The sequence below is a fragment of the Giraffa tippelskirchi genome, chromosome 1, assembly GCF_054371585.1.
Source record: "Giraffa tippelskirchi isolate mGirTip1 chromosome 1, T2T-mGirTip1v1.2.pri, whole genome shotgun sequence".
Lineage (NCBI taxonomy): Eukaryota > Metazoa > Chordata > Mammalia > Artiodactyla > Giraffidae > Giraffa > Giraffa tippelskirchi.
In genome coordinates, this window is record NC_137275.1 from 142,286,342 (window position 1) to 142,300,870 (window position 14,529).

Sequence of the window (14,529 nt, forward strand, 5' to 3'; positions counted from 1 at the left end):
GCTCCTGTTATACACTTTCATTTTTACCCTGTGGTCATCTTTGGTTAATTGCCTTTCTAATGTATTTCTTGCTAGTTGGTAACTTTGTGAGGATTCTGCTATGAGTCTTACTATGTGTCTTAGTCCATTCAGACTTCTATAACAAAATACCACAGACCAAAAGCTTATAAATAGCAGACGTGTATTTCTTAGGGCTATGGAGGCTGAGCAGTGCAAGATCAAGATACTAGCAAATTCAGTATCTCGGGAGGATTCCCTTCCTGGTGGATGGCTTGTCTTCTTCCTGTGTCCTCCTGTAATAGAGCATGGGAGCTCTCTGGGGACTTTTTTAATAAGGGCACAAATCTCATTCATGAGATCTCCTCCACCTCATGACCACATCATCTCCCAAACATTCCCCTTCCTATTACTGTCAACATTGAGAGGTTAGAATTTCAGTGTATGAATTTAGGGGGGATGCAAACATTCAGTATATATCCCCAGAATGTAGTACAGTTTCTGAACCATACTTTGGGCCATTTGTTGAATGAATTGCATGAAGTATATCTGTCTATTTTTATGGCTACCCTCTACTTGTACACTTAATTTCTCCTTAATGCTTAGAAAATGGAGTTGATCTGATAAAGAAAAGACAAATAAGAGAAGAGGGAATATGATAGCTACTCATCACACAGACATTCTGTGCAACTCGATTTCTTAAAAGATATGGAGAAATTTCTAAAAATTAGGTTAAAAATGAAATTAACACCCTTTGTAGTAATGCATTCCCTTTTATGAAGTGTGTGCAATTCATATTTGAACATAAGCATGGGTTAGAGTTGTGAAAGAGATTCCTATATTGGGCAGGTGGATTTGATGACTCTTAGGATCAATTCAAAGAGTATGATTCTATGACCTAGCAATCGCTTTGGCTCTAGAGGCACTACATGAGGGAGAGAAGATTTAAGACAACACAGGGCATGGACTAAACAAAGACAAGCTTTGGGAAGAAAAGGAAATGTAACACTGTCTCAAAGCGTTTGATCTCAATCATTTCCAACCTTTTCTGAGGCTGGGGTTGGCAGGCCTCCCAGAGAAACCAACACAAAGCAACCTAACAGGGCATCACCAAACAAAAGGAGACCTAAGCTGAGAGATGAGAAGATGAAAGCCCTGCATTTAGATTCACCGAGGACAGGAGGGGCTGGGGGCAGGAAAGACAGGCATTCTCCTCGGGGTCCTTTCAGTTCACTTAAAGGCACACCTCTGAAATGAACATCCTCCACAGACAGAGGGTGGTCGCCTGAGTATCCAGAAGTCAGGGCATTAATAAACATGGCTTAAAGAACTGAGTTGAAATGTCAGTACAACCGCTTTATGTATCTCCACTATCCTTAACCCAAACTTGTGTCATCATTCTGGAATGAGCAAGACCTGCTCCACAAACCCAGCTTTTATCATCTCCTTTGTATCTGCTTAGTCAGAGTTCAGAAATCATCCAATGGCCTTCTTACTCTCTAATCAAAGGAATTAATGTTGTTATGGAAAGAAAAACAACTTCCATTTGTTCAGAGAGAAAGACCCACACAATGCCTTTGAGGTGAGAAAACAGTTATGCTAAGTGGTGATTTCTTTCTCTACTACTTTGTGGAGATTCCTGATGAAGTTGGATACATTTCTTTTTTCAATTTTGACTGCTGCTAAAAATACTTAATGCGTTCGGAGTGCTCACCCTGGTGCAGGGAAGGTGCTGAATGATTTGTACACATTATCCTCTAGTTCCTAACAACAATTTGGAAGTAGATACAATTATAGTGCCTTTTCTAGAAAGGGCCCAGAGTGGTAGGTTGTCTACCTCAAGTCTGCAAGCTTCTGAGGCCAAGTATGAGGAAAGAGTCACATATTTGAACATCACCTATTGGGTGAAGTTCAGCATAAAAATTTTGTGATCTGTCTTAACAGATGAATCACCCTCACACTCCTTGCTGATAGTGGACAGAAGTGGACCCAGCAAAGAAAGTTAGCCTCAGAGATGGTTCACATTTGCAAACTGGTGCTCTCTCTCCTATAAGAATTGGGAACAGTGACAGTATTGAAATGAGAAAATGTAATATTACATTTATCTTAGCTTTATTATAAAAATGCAAATAGTCTACAAAGTAGAGAGACTATCATAATAAACTCCCATATATGAATCACCTTACCTTAATAATTGCTATTATTTTACCATATTTCCTTCATTTATTATCTCTTTGCTCAATTGTTTTAAAGTAAGCCCGAGATATCATGACTTTAGCCTCTAAATGTTCCAGTATGCCTCTGAAATTAAAGATATTTTCACTGTTATCGATTTTCTAGCTTTGTCTTGTCATTCACCCATCAACTCAGATTTTCTCACTTTGAACCTGGACTGCTTCTGCTGCTGCTGCTGCTAAGTTGCTTTAGTCATGTCTGACTGTGTGCGACCCCATAGACGGCAGCCCACCAGGCTCTGCCGTCCCTGGGATTTTCCAGGCAAGAACACTGGAGTGGGTTGCCATTTCCTTCCCCAATGCATGAAAGTGAAAAGTGAAAGTGAGGTCGCTCAGTCGTGTCCAACTCTTCCCGACCCCATGGACTGCAGCCGACCAGGCTCCTCCGTCCATGGGATTTTCCAGGCAAGAGTACTGGAGTGGGGTGCCACTGCCTTCTGCGTTGAACCTGGACTACACTCCTTTTACTGTTTTATCACCTTACTGTGTGTTAGCAGAAGAAAGCCATTGAATAAGCTATATGTTGTAGGCACTGAGAATATAGAAATGAATAACATAATATCTCTACTCCAAAGAACTTGGGACCTAATGGCTCTCAGAGAAGTCCTCCATGATCTGCCAGCTTCTCATAATATGCTACCTGTATGCCATCTCTGGATAGCCACTTACTTGGTCTGTTCCTTTTGGCTTTACTGACTATGTCAAAGCCTTTGACTGTGTGGATCACAACAAAATGGAAAATTCTTAAAGAGATGGGAATACCAGACCACCTAACCTATCATCTGAGAAATCTGTATGCAGGTCAAGAAGCAATAGTTAGAACCGAACATGGAACAACAGACAGGTTCCGAACTGGGAAAGGAGTATGTCACCCTGCTTATTTAACTTATATGCAGAGTACAGCATATGAAATTTAACTTATGTGCAGAGTACATCATGCGAAATCCCAGGCTGGATGAAGCACAGCTGGAATGAAGATTGCTGGGAGAAATATCAATAACCTCAAATATGCAGATGACACTACCTTTATGGCAAAAAGTGAAGAAGAACTAAAGAGCCTCTTGATGAAAGTGAAAGAGGAGTGTGAAAAAGCTGGCTTAAAACTCAATATTCAAAAAACTAAGATCATGGCATCCAGTCCCATCACTTCATGGCAAATAGATGGGGAAACAATGGAAATAGTGACAGATTTTATTTTTTTGGCTCCAAAATCACTGCAGATGGTGACTGCAGCCATTAAATTAAAAGATGCTTGCTCCTTGGAAGAAAAGTTATGACCAACCTAGACAGCATATTAAAAAGCAGAGACATTACTTTGCCAACAAGGGTCTATCAAGTCAAAGCTATGGTTTTTCCAGTAGTCATGTATGGATGTGACAGTTGGACCATAAAGAAAGCTGAGCACAGAAGAATTGATGCTGTTCAACTGTGGTGTTGGAGAAGACTCTTGAGAGTCCTTGGACTGCAAGGAGATCCAACCAGTCCATCCTAAAGGAGATCAGTCCTGGGTGTTCACTGGAAGGACTGATGCTGAAGCGGAAACTACACTACTTTGGCCACGTGATGTGAAGAACTGACTCATTTGAAAAGACCCTGATGCTGGGAAAGATTGAAGGCAGAGGAGAAGGGGATGACAGAGGATGAGATGGTTGGATGGCATCACCAACTCAATGGACATGAGTTTGAGCAAACTCCAGGAGTTGGTGATGGACAGGGAGACCTGGTGTGCTATAGTCCATGGGGTTGCAAAGAGTCGGACACAACTTAGTGAGTGAACTGAACTGAATGCCTAAAAGGTATCATTTTAAGTATAAAAATACTGCAACAAAAAATAGTGTGTTGCAAAAGTTAGAATGCAGAGCCTGGAGACATGGAGTCTTACCAGTTATTAGCTCTGTAACCATGGGTAATTCATTGTATCTCATCAGACTTTATTTCCTTATCTGTAAAATGAAAAGATTAAACAAAATCATTTCTATGACTTCCTCAGTTCAATTCTCCCTTATTCTATTCCAAATAATTAAGTGAACCAAATTCATCAGCAAATAGTTTTTGTATCGTGGTATATTTTGTATTCAAGCATTTCTCTCTGTGTTTTTTCCTTCTACAGTGAATAAAATAGAAAGTTATAAAAGAAATTACAAAGAGAATTTTGTAACAGCTAGCAATCTACTTGTGCTGTAAGCTACATTGATTTTTCTCTCTGAAATCGCCCTCTAAAATCTAAGTTATTCCAAAGAAGTCATTTTTTGTGTGTTTGGCTGTGATGACAAGGCCCAAATTGCAAATGAGTATTGTCACTGGTTACAGAGAGAAGTGTCTGGGGACAAAGCCAAGTGGAATTCTAATTAAACCCAAATTTCACCAGTCTGTTTTGGTCTCTCTGCTACACAACTCTTAACTCTTAATATCTTTAACATAAAAGAAAACACTGTCAACCATTATTTACCTAGGTTAAGTGTGCCCACCACCTAGAAGTGAAGTTGGGAATCTCTGATTACATTTCTGTATTCTTAGCCAGTTTCTAGCATAGGGCAAGATTCACGTTTTTATATATATATAATATACTTTATATATATCAAAGTTGCCAGTGAGTAACTAAGTACTAATGGAGTGTTCTCATCTCTAGGGTTCCACTCGGTCTACCATTTGTGCACCTGTTCCCAGTTTCCTCCATCCTGTTGACTCTTTGGGACCCCACTGAATGTAGCACGCCAGGCTTCCCTGTCCTTCACCATCTCCTGGAACTTGGTCTAACTCATGTCCATTGAGTCGGTGATACCATCCAACCATCTTGTCCTCTTGTTGTCCCCTTCTTCTCCTTCAAAGTTTCCCGGCATCAGGGTCTTTTCTAAAGAGTCAGCTCTTTGCATCAGGTGGCCAAAGCATTCTACTTTCTAGGATGTGTCATCCTCTTTCCTTCTGCTTTGCCCTTTACTTTATTTTCACTCCTCTAGTCCAGACTAGGGACCCCTCTCATGTTTCTCAGAATTCTCTGTTGATGGCAGCAGTTTTAAATTCTGATTTTCTGAAGGAAAAGCATTTATCTTTAAGATTTTGGGAGGAGGGATGGCTTGAGTGTTGATGATGCTGAGGAGCAGAAGGTGAAATGCAATACCATTTGAACAGATTTTAAGTCCCATTTCCCAGTCCCCTACTTGGGTTTTCTTCTATTCTCTTATTTTATCATTGAAAAGCTAGGCAATCTTCTCATTCCCTCATTTCATATCAGCAAAAGATTTATTTTTCCAAAAATAACAGCAGGAGACAAATGTATGTTTGGTACAAATATGGAGAGGTATTTTCATCACACCTGATAAAAATTACCCCTGAACAACAGAAGTGAAAATGGAAAAATGTCCAAATTATGAGAGATGTTAGAATCCAGGATAATCTCTAAAAGATTTAAATATATGAAGAAATATGGCAAATGATATTTTTCCATACATATACAGAAATCCCATTTTCATAAGGAGTTGATGTTTGTTTGGGCCCAGTCCATCTACAGTTTTCCAGGACTGTAAAATTAGAGCTCTTGAACATTGAACTTGTAGCATAAATGTGTCTTAAAGGGTTATATTTAAAATAAGATGACAAGACAAAGTATGAGAACATTATTCTGAGAGGGCATTTAGCTTAGGAAACCAGAAATTGTATACCAGTAGAGAAAAAAATGATGTATCAATTAGCAAGCTATATTTTTCCTAAATGCCAAAGACATTAATATCTTAACAAGTGAAAAATATATTAAGAGTTGGTTAACTAATATCAAGTCAGTGATTTGATTTATATTCAGAAGGCTTTAACATATTAATTCTAAGATACTTTTAAAAAGAACATAAAAATCACTAATATTCATTATGTGTTAATAATCACTTTTAATTTTTATTGTTCAGCTGCATTTAAATAAAATGAGAAAATTAGAATTGATTTGGTTAGGAGGATTTCATTTCAAAATATTTCTCCTTTCTCCTCACAAGTTTTCATTATGGGCCAAAACCAAAAATTATTCCTTTAGGAAATGTATACAATTTAATCATTACATGTTTCCAGTTTTCTCTTTAAATTCTTTTGGAGGCATGATGGGTATTTATACACAATTTCAAGAGATTAAACATAAGAAAATAACTGCTACCACAAGCTAATGAATACTTTCAGTTCAGTGCCTTACCTTTCTTGGTGGTGTTCCTATTATTTTTCTTAAAACTTAAACTCTCCCCTGAATATCATATCCCAGTTCAAATTTATGAATTCAATTATATATCTTTTGCATCTCATTTTTCAGACCGCATCTAGTGAAGTTTTTAAACTTTCACTAGTCTATAACTATATGTGCAAAGAAATATACCTTTCTACCCAGCTTAAAAACTAGAATAAAACCTGATACACCCTAATACTCAGTAAAGTTCATTTATTCAGCATTCTGTTAGCTAGAACTCATTAACAAGCATTTATGGCCATGCATAGTACCAAAAATGTTCAGTTGTCAAAATGACACCTCTGTGGCATTTAACATTTGAACAACCCAGGATTAAACCCAGATCTCCCACATTGCAGGCAGATGCTTTACCCTCTGAGCCACGAGAGAAGCCCTGAAAAGACAATAAATTATAAATCACTCTATAGCTTTGAAAACTGGTAGTAGAGCTTCCCTGGTGGCTCAGCGATAAAAAATTCCCCTGTCAATGCAGGAGACACAAGTTTGATGACCGAGTGAGGAAGATCCCCTAGAGAAGAAAATGGCAACCAACTTCAATATTCTTGCCAGGAGAATCCCATAGATAGAGGAGACTGGTGTGCTATAGTCCATGGGGTTGCAAAAGAGTCGGACACGACTTAGTGACTAAAACAGCAACAATATGACTTTTACATATTGCTATTTTCACACTGATTTTATCCACAAATGGCCTTTTTTTATTTTGTCCTTACTCAAGTTGCATGCATTCTGGAATTCAGAGACCAAGCCCATACCCTTTGTTGTATTATAAATATCAATTGTCTTGCTGTCCCTGTTATTCCCTCCTCTTATCTTCTTAGATCTATCCTTTTAAACCACAGTGAAAACTATATGCTTGCTATATAAATGGTGTGTCAGCATACCTACATACACATAATTTCATTTTTGTAGTTTTCTCATAAAAATTTTTATTTTCTATTTTTCCTCTATGCTCTGCTTTTATTTCCTATTCTTTTTATGTCAAGTTTCCCATTCTGTTTAAGGAATTTGTCAAAAGTGATTAAAGTAATCTGTATGGGGAAAAGGGTATAAAAACAGCCTCTGAAAGCAGAGGATAAACCTGCCACGCAAGGACAGTCCACTTTTAAACCTAAGAGCGAATACTCATATACACAGCTAGAGGTTTAGCCCTAGGGCTTTTTATATTATTATTTTAAAGAAATATTAATTTATTTATTTGGCTGCACCAGGTCTTAGTTGCATCATGCATCTTCTTCACTCTTCATTTGGGCATGTGGGATCTTTAGTTACAGCATCTGAACTCTTGATTTGTCATGTGAGATCTCGTTCCCTGACTAGGGATTGAACCCAAGCCCCCTGCATTGGGAGTGCTGTAGTGGGAATTTCTAATAATGTACTTTCACAGCCTTGAGAAATTTCATAGAACTAGCACCTGGAAAAACAGCATACATCAAGAAACTATGTTGATGATTATTTTTCATGTTTTTCTTAGAATAACAGCCTTATTACAGACCCCAAGGCCAGACCCAGAAGGGAGTATGACGGGGCATGGACCTTGGAACACCGGGTCGGCATTAGGTACGAACACTGCCTACGCATTTGCTGATTGTTCCTGAGACTATCCCAGAAGGGAAGGCCTGGGGTAAAAACAAGGAGATCTGGACTATGTCAGTGTAGTGTCTTGGGAAAAAAGATCAAAGAAAGTTTTGTAGTCTGCAGTTAGAAATAAAAGCTGGACTCAGAGTGGACTCTGCACCTCAGTCCAATAGAGGCTGCAGGTCCCATGACCCATTGCACCAGATTTCGTGTTCTGTTTTCATTCTCGATGCTCGCTCCCGGACCTTTAGGGCAACATAGCACGAAGTCTTAGTCACTAGACCACGAGGGAAGAACGTAGCACTAGTTCTTAAGAGAAAGTAAAAGCAGACAAATGAGATAGAATCTTGTGTTGGGGCTAAACATACATTCTTCTGGGGATGTATTGTTTTGAATGAAAAGGAAAGTTTATTCTGATGTTAGATATGCCGTATATAATGGATTATATTTTTAAGAAGCTTTGACATTTGTTTCATACATATTAGGACCCATTTCAACTCTAAAATCAATTCAGGTGAACAGTGTCTTGTAACATAATAAAGATACAGTGAATTGTTTATGTGTATATTGCATCTCAATTTTTTTTTTACGGTGATTTGTTCAATTAGTGATAATGTAAGATGATACTGCAGGAACTGGCAACCCACTCCAGTATTCTTGCCTGGAGAATTTCATGGACAGAGGAGCCTGGCGGGCTACAGTCCATGGGGTCGCAGAGTTGGACACGACTGGGCGACTAACACACAAGATGATACTGAGTATTGATTTCACAGACTTTAAGGCAACATGATTAATTTGTTAGAAAATTTGAACTTATCAGTAATTTCTTAAAATTACGAGATTTATCAGTTAGAATGCTTACTTTTCCCCAGTGTCATCTTAGTCAAGCTGCATAACCTGGTTGAGCCTCAGTTTTCTCATTAAAATTAGGATTATAGTTTTATAAGGTTATTGTGAAGGTCACAAATGAGTGGATCTTGAACTCTGCCTAGAAGAAGGAGCTCTGTGATTAGTTTTTCTTCTTCAAATAAGCCAAAGAGATAGTGAGATAAAGTATCAATGTATATTTCAGATGATAAAAACAGAGTTTTAAAGTATTATGTTTTATATAAGCAATAACCACACTTTTATAACTTCAGAGCAAATAGGATACAACAAATTCAATATTTTTTTATACTCCAATTAAGAACGGTAGACACTCAAGTGTATTATTGTTTTTCTTTTTAAATTAAAGACATGTTCAGCAATCATGTTCACCCACAATTTCCATGGTTATGTAAATTGAATAAGCAGTGAAAAATTGTTAAGAAAAAGGTTTTAAGCAAAGATGTTTCCAAAAGTGAAGCAATGTCTTCAAATGATGTCACAGGATGGCTATTTGTCCTCTTAAGTGTAATTTTGTTCTTCTTCTACTCCCAAGTTTAACCTCCTTTTCCTTTATTTCCCCTTTTTGCCCCAAATCTAATTATAGATTGGGGTGGTTTATGTTAGGTAAATATAAATAATCATAACTTCATTTTAATTTGCTTCTTGATCACTTTGTTAGGGAATCTGATACTAGAATAAATAATCTTGTTCCTGACCCTATCTTCAAGGTCTAACAAAATGCCTGGCATGGGTAGGCACTCAGAAAAAAGTGACTGAATGTAGAATTGACATGCATCTGGTATGTGCTGGTATGACCAGGTTTATTAAACATGGATACAGCTCTGAACTAGCAGTGGTGTGTGTGTGTGCTAAGTTGGTTCAGTCGTGTCCAATTCTTTGTGACCCCATGGACTGTAGCCCACCTGGCTCCTGTGTCCATGGATTCTCCAGGCAAGAATACTGGAGTGGGCTGCCATGCCCTCCTCTAGGGGATCTTCCCAACCCTGGGATCAAGCCCACATCTCTTAATGTCTCTGACTTTTGCAGGCGGGTCCTTTAACACTAGCGCCATATGGGAAGCCCCCTGAGCTAGCAATAAATAGCTATTATCCTGTGACCCCTCCAGCATCCCTCCTATATCCCTGGCCCCTTACCTGTGGACATCCCCTGACCCTGGATTCAGTATTCAGGGAGTAGGGTACTTTCTAGGCCTCACTCCAAACCTCTGGTCACCCTCAGCTCTGGTTGGCCAGTGCTTATGTTGCATTGTGATATATCTTTAATATAAATCTTCAATTAAATTAATATTCTATGTGTTGTTTTAGTGATATCTACCAGCCAGATGGGCTTCCCTGGTGACTCAGTGATAAAGAATCTGCCTGCAATTCAGGAGACACGGTTTCTATCTCCGGGTTGGGAAGATTCCCTGGAGGAGGAAATGGCAATCCATTTCAGTATTCTTGCCTGGAGAATCCCATGGACGGAGGAGTCTGTGGGCTATAGTCCATGGGGTCACAAAAGAATTGGACATGACTGAGCGACTAAACAATAAAAGCCCTGATGCAATAAAAAAGATGGGAAAAGTAGGAGGAGGATGAGAGGAAGATTCTGAGGAGGATGAGAGTGAAAAAGGAGGAAAGTTGAAAACAAAGGGAAGGCAGAAGACTTGGGTGACATAGAAAAGAACCAGGAGGAAACCTAATATAAGAAGATTCACCTGCAAGAATCTGTTTTACACAGTGACCTTTCTCACAGGCACTCCATCAGTTCAGACTGTCTTCCCAGGATGGTGAGTGAAAGCTCTTTGGAAAGTATATGGTACACGTCTAAACTGTGATTACTATTTGCAATGCTGACACCATTGTCTGACAAAATATTGTGCCAAACATTTCCCTTCTTTTGCCCTTGGTATTGGCTTACGTTAGGTAAAATAGCATTAGTCAGATTCATATCCAGCCTACATGAAATCCTATTACAGTGCACTCCAAAGCAGGGGGAATCTAAATTGTTTCATTGTGCTTGTATTCCACTGTATCAAATATTGTTGAAAATCTGGTACTTGTGAATCTTTTGGTGTTTTGTTGAAATGTATTACACACTAGTTTAGAAAGCCTTAGAGAACTGCTGCTGAATGTGTGAACTACTTTTGTTGGGATCAGAGCTGAGTTTTGAAAACTTTGCCCTGCTAAACTCCAGAAAAGTGAAAGGAAGTTCAATGGTCAGAAATGTTTGGTAAGTACATGTGTGTTAGAATATTCAAGTTCTGAGAAGTCATGTATTTTTTTTAATTAACTTTTTTAACACCAAGTTTCCTCAAACCCGACTCTGGATTTTTTTCATGGAACATCTAACGTAGGACAGGAAGTTTAAGAAGTGCAAATGCTGGCACAGGGTATTCATTTTTGGATTTGTAGAGGATCTGCCATGCATTTGGAGATGGGCCAGGCTGGCAAAACAAAGACAAATACGGCCCACTGTTATCCCTGAAAGGCTAGAAGAGGAGCTACAAAGCAAATGATCTTACAGAGTTGTTGTGGTTTGTTTTTTAATTGTGGGAAAACAAGAGACAAAGCAACTGAGCAGGAAAGAAGGGAGGTTAGGACCATGTCTGGGAAAATTTCCCCGGTGATAAAGTTTTGCTGTAGGAATATATTCGTGCAAAGGTCAGATATTGGGGATTTATAAAATAGCCAGAAAGGGAATAAGAAGATCCTCTCATGCATCCTCTTCTAAAATAATTTAAAATACACCCTGGAAATATTAATGCCTCCTATTTCAGGATGTTGGATATGTGTTGACACATCTTCCTTATGACAGGTCACTCTCATTTCAGATAGTTTCATGGAGGGCGAGTAGTGGCCATAAAGATAATCTGCATTTATTTTCCTTTCACACTAATAGACACCCACAATTTGGGTCTCAATTGGACATCTGCTTAGATCCTAGCTCTCTTTGCATGGCTGGACAGGGATTTAATAAATGTGCCAGGTTTCCCTGGTCGTGAACTTGTTTTTGCCTGTATCCAACATGCACACTGGCATGGCCCTTATTAACTAGTCATTCAGTGGATAGGCAGCGGGAATAGACTGGACTCCTTGATGTGGTTCCAAATATTGCTGGCTTTTTCAGCCTTAAAACCAATTGCCCAAAGACATCCAAACGTCTTTGATATGTTCCATACATACCAAATACACTAGGTGTGCAGCAGCGCCATTACAAACGCTGAAGGGAAATGGGGTGTGTGTGTGTCTGTGTGTGTGTGTGTGTGTATGTGTCTCCCCCCATCCTCGCCTCAGAAAAAGAGATGGTGTGCCCTCCACTCTACCAGTCAATTCATATATATCAGTTTGTTTAAATTTTACAACAATCCTAACAGGTAGGTATTACAGGGTTTTTGCCATTTTTACTGGCGTGCAAACTGAAGAACAAAGAAATTGGGGATTTATCCCAGGTAAGAGGTGGAGTGAGAAATAAAACAGGAGTTGTGCTTCATTCCAAAGCCTAAAAACATTTTCCACTGCACCCACTACAATGCTAGAATAATGGGATGACTAAGACATATTTTGTATTACTCTAAAATAATTCTAATTTAGGGTGCTAAATTGACAAGAGTTCTTTATTTTAAGCAAGATGTACTATTAATACTTTCTTTTCCTAATAAAAGCAGCCTACCATCACTTACATTGTTCCGAATGGTTCTAAACAGAGTTCATCATTTCTTTACTTTTCTCCTTTTCTCTGATAAATACAGTCTTTGAAATAACCAATCCACTTCCTTTTGAATAAGGAGAGAATGGGCTAGAATTTAGGGTGGTACTTGGAACTCATCAATGTATGCCCTGTTACTATTGGGAGACACACACACACACACACACACACACACACACACACAAAGGGACAGCTTTTTCAGAATCTTTAAATTGACCCTTAAATATTTAACAATTTAGAAAGAGTTTCATCATTGAAAATATTTTGCCTAGACTACTGATTAAAATACAAAGCACTGATGCTGAGGTTTTTTTTATGGTACTGACAATATGCTGTCCATAATGAAATAAAAGGAATGAAAGTTAAAATAAGCAATGTTTCAAGTTGATATTTTTTTAAAAAAAAACTTAACTTCTGAGGAATGACACAATGAAATAAGATTTAGAGGGAAATAAGATGTACCAATGATTCTTAAACAATTAGGGGCAGCTCCTTTGAGAATTTGGTGAACACTGAGAACTCTCTTTTAGAAAAATAGAAATATACAGTCTCATTTTATATTCAGTGCATTTGTTAGTCCCTGAAACTCACTCATAGACCTGACTTGGAGGCTTTGATGTAGTCCTGAAGACTTTGAAAAACAAACACACAAAAATATGTCCAGAAAGAAGGGCAAATGTGACATAATTTCTCAAGATAACTTCATGTCTTTATTAATCTGTGATTCCAATGGCTCAGTTTTTAATGTTGCTCTAAAATCCTTGCCCCAAGAATCTTGTTTCCTATTTGAGACCTTAATAAAAATTCCTGGAGTATTAATGGCCTGAAGACTTCTGCCTTTCTCTTGTAAGAAAAGCCAGGGAACCAAAACCACAGGATTGGAAATATTTGTATTAACTCCAGAATTTCTGTAGCCCAGCATTTCCCAAATATGACTGTGCACACACATCATCTGGGGATCTTCTTAAAATGTATTGTCTGGTTCAGTAGATCTGGGGATGGGATCCAGGATTCTGCAAATTCCCAGGTGATGTTGATGCTATTAGTCTATGGGGCACACTTACTATTAATAGTAAGCCTGGGAGTGGACCCAGTTCTTTATCTTTACTGCAAAGCACTTTAGAGCAGCCCCTCCCATACTCCTCTCTTACATATCTTGAGCTGCCCCATCTCACCACTCAACTAGACCCCAGACCTATACAAAGAGGAAGATGTCACCAGGTGTTAGGTAGAGAGAGTAAACTGACTTTTTTCCTTAGGATAAGACCAACAATGATCTGAGTTTTGTATTAGATAGCTCTCTATCTACTTCTGTGGTACTTAACTTTTTGTTGTTGTTCAGTCGCTCAGTCATGTCCGACACTTTGTGACCCCATGGACTGCAGCACGCCATGCTTCCTTGTCCTTCGCCATCTCCCAGAGCTTGCCCAGACTCATGTCCACTGAGTCAGTGATGCCAACTAACCATCTCGTCTTCTGTCGTCCCCTTCTCCTCCTGCCTTCAACGTTTCCCAGCATCGGGGTCTTTTCTAATGAGTCAACCAAGGTGGCCAAAGTGTTGAAGCTTCCTCTTCAGCATCAGTCCTTCCAATGAATATTCAGGGTTGATTTCCTTCGGATTGACTTGATCTGAGATGGATTACAAGTAATGTATATGAATGATTTATCTCCTTAAATGACAGAAGACTTAAGATTTTCCCTTTAAAATCCTTGCTTTCAAGAGAAGAGCAAGAGATGGAATCAGAGTTAACAAGTACAGAGAATTACACTATCACAATTTAATAATTGATGCCAAGCCCATGCATAATTGTATCATCAATGTGTGTGCTGGAGTTAAGAACCACCACTCTCCTTTATAGATACCACTGCCATCCTTTGACTCTTCAAATATGAATGAGTCAAAGATTAGCAAGGCCACTGATCAGAAAG

General features: G+C 38.8%; 1 long non-coding RNA gene across 1 annotated transcript; it reads left to right on the forward strand.

The window, feature by feature from the left end:
• Positions 1-7,855: 7,855 nt before the first annotated feature.
• On the forward strand, positions 7,856-10,947 carry LOC145538073 (uncharacterized). The gene is made up of 2 exons (XR_014076624.1): positions 7,856-8,007; positions 10,218-10,947. It is a non-coding gene; the product is annotated as an uncharacterized LOC145538073 (long non-coding RNA).
• The last annotated feature ends 3,582 nt before the right edge of the window (positions 10,948-14,529 follow it).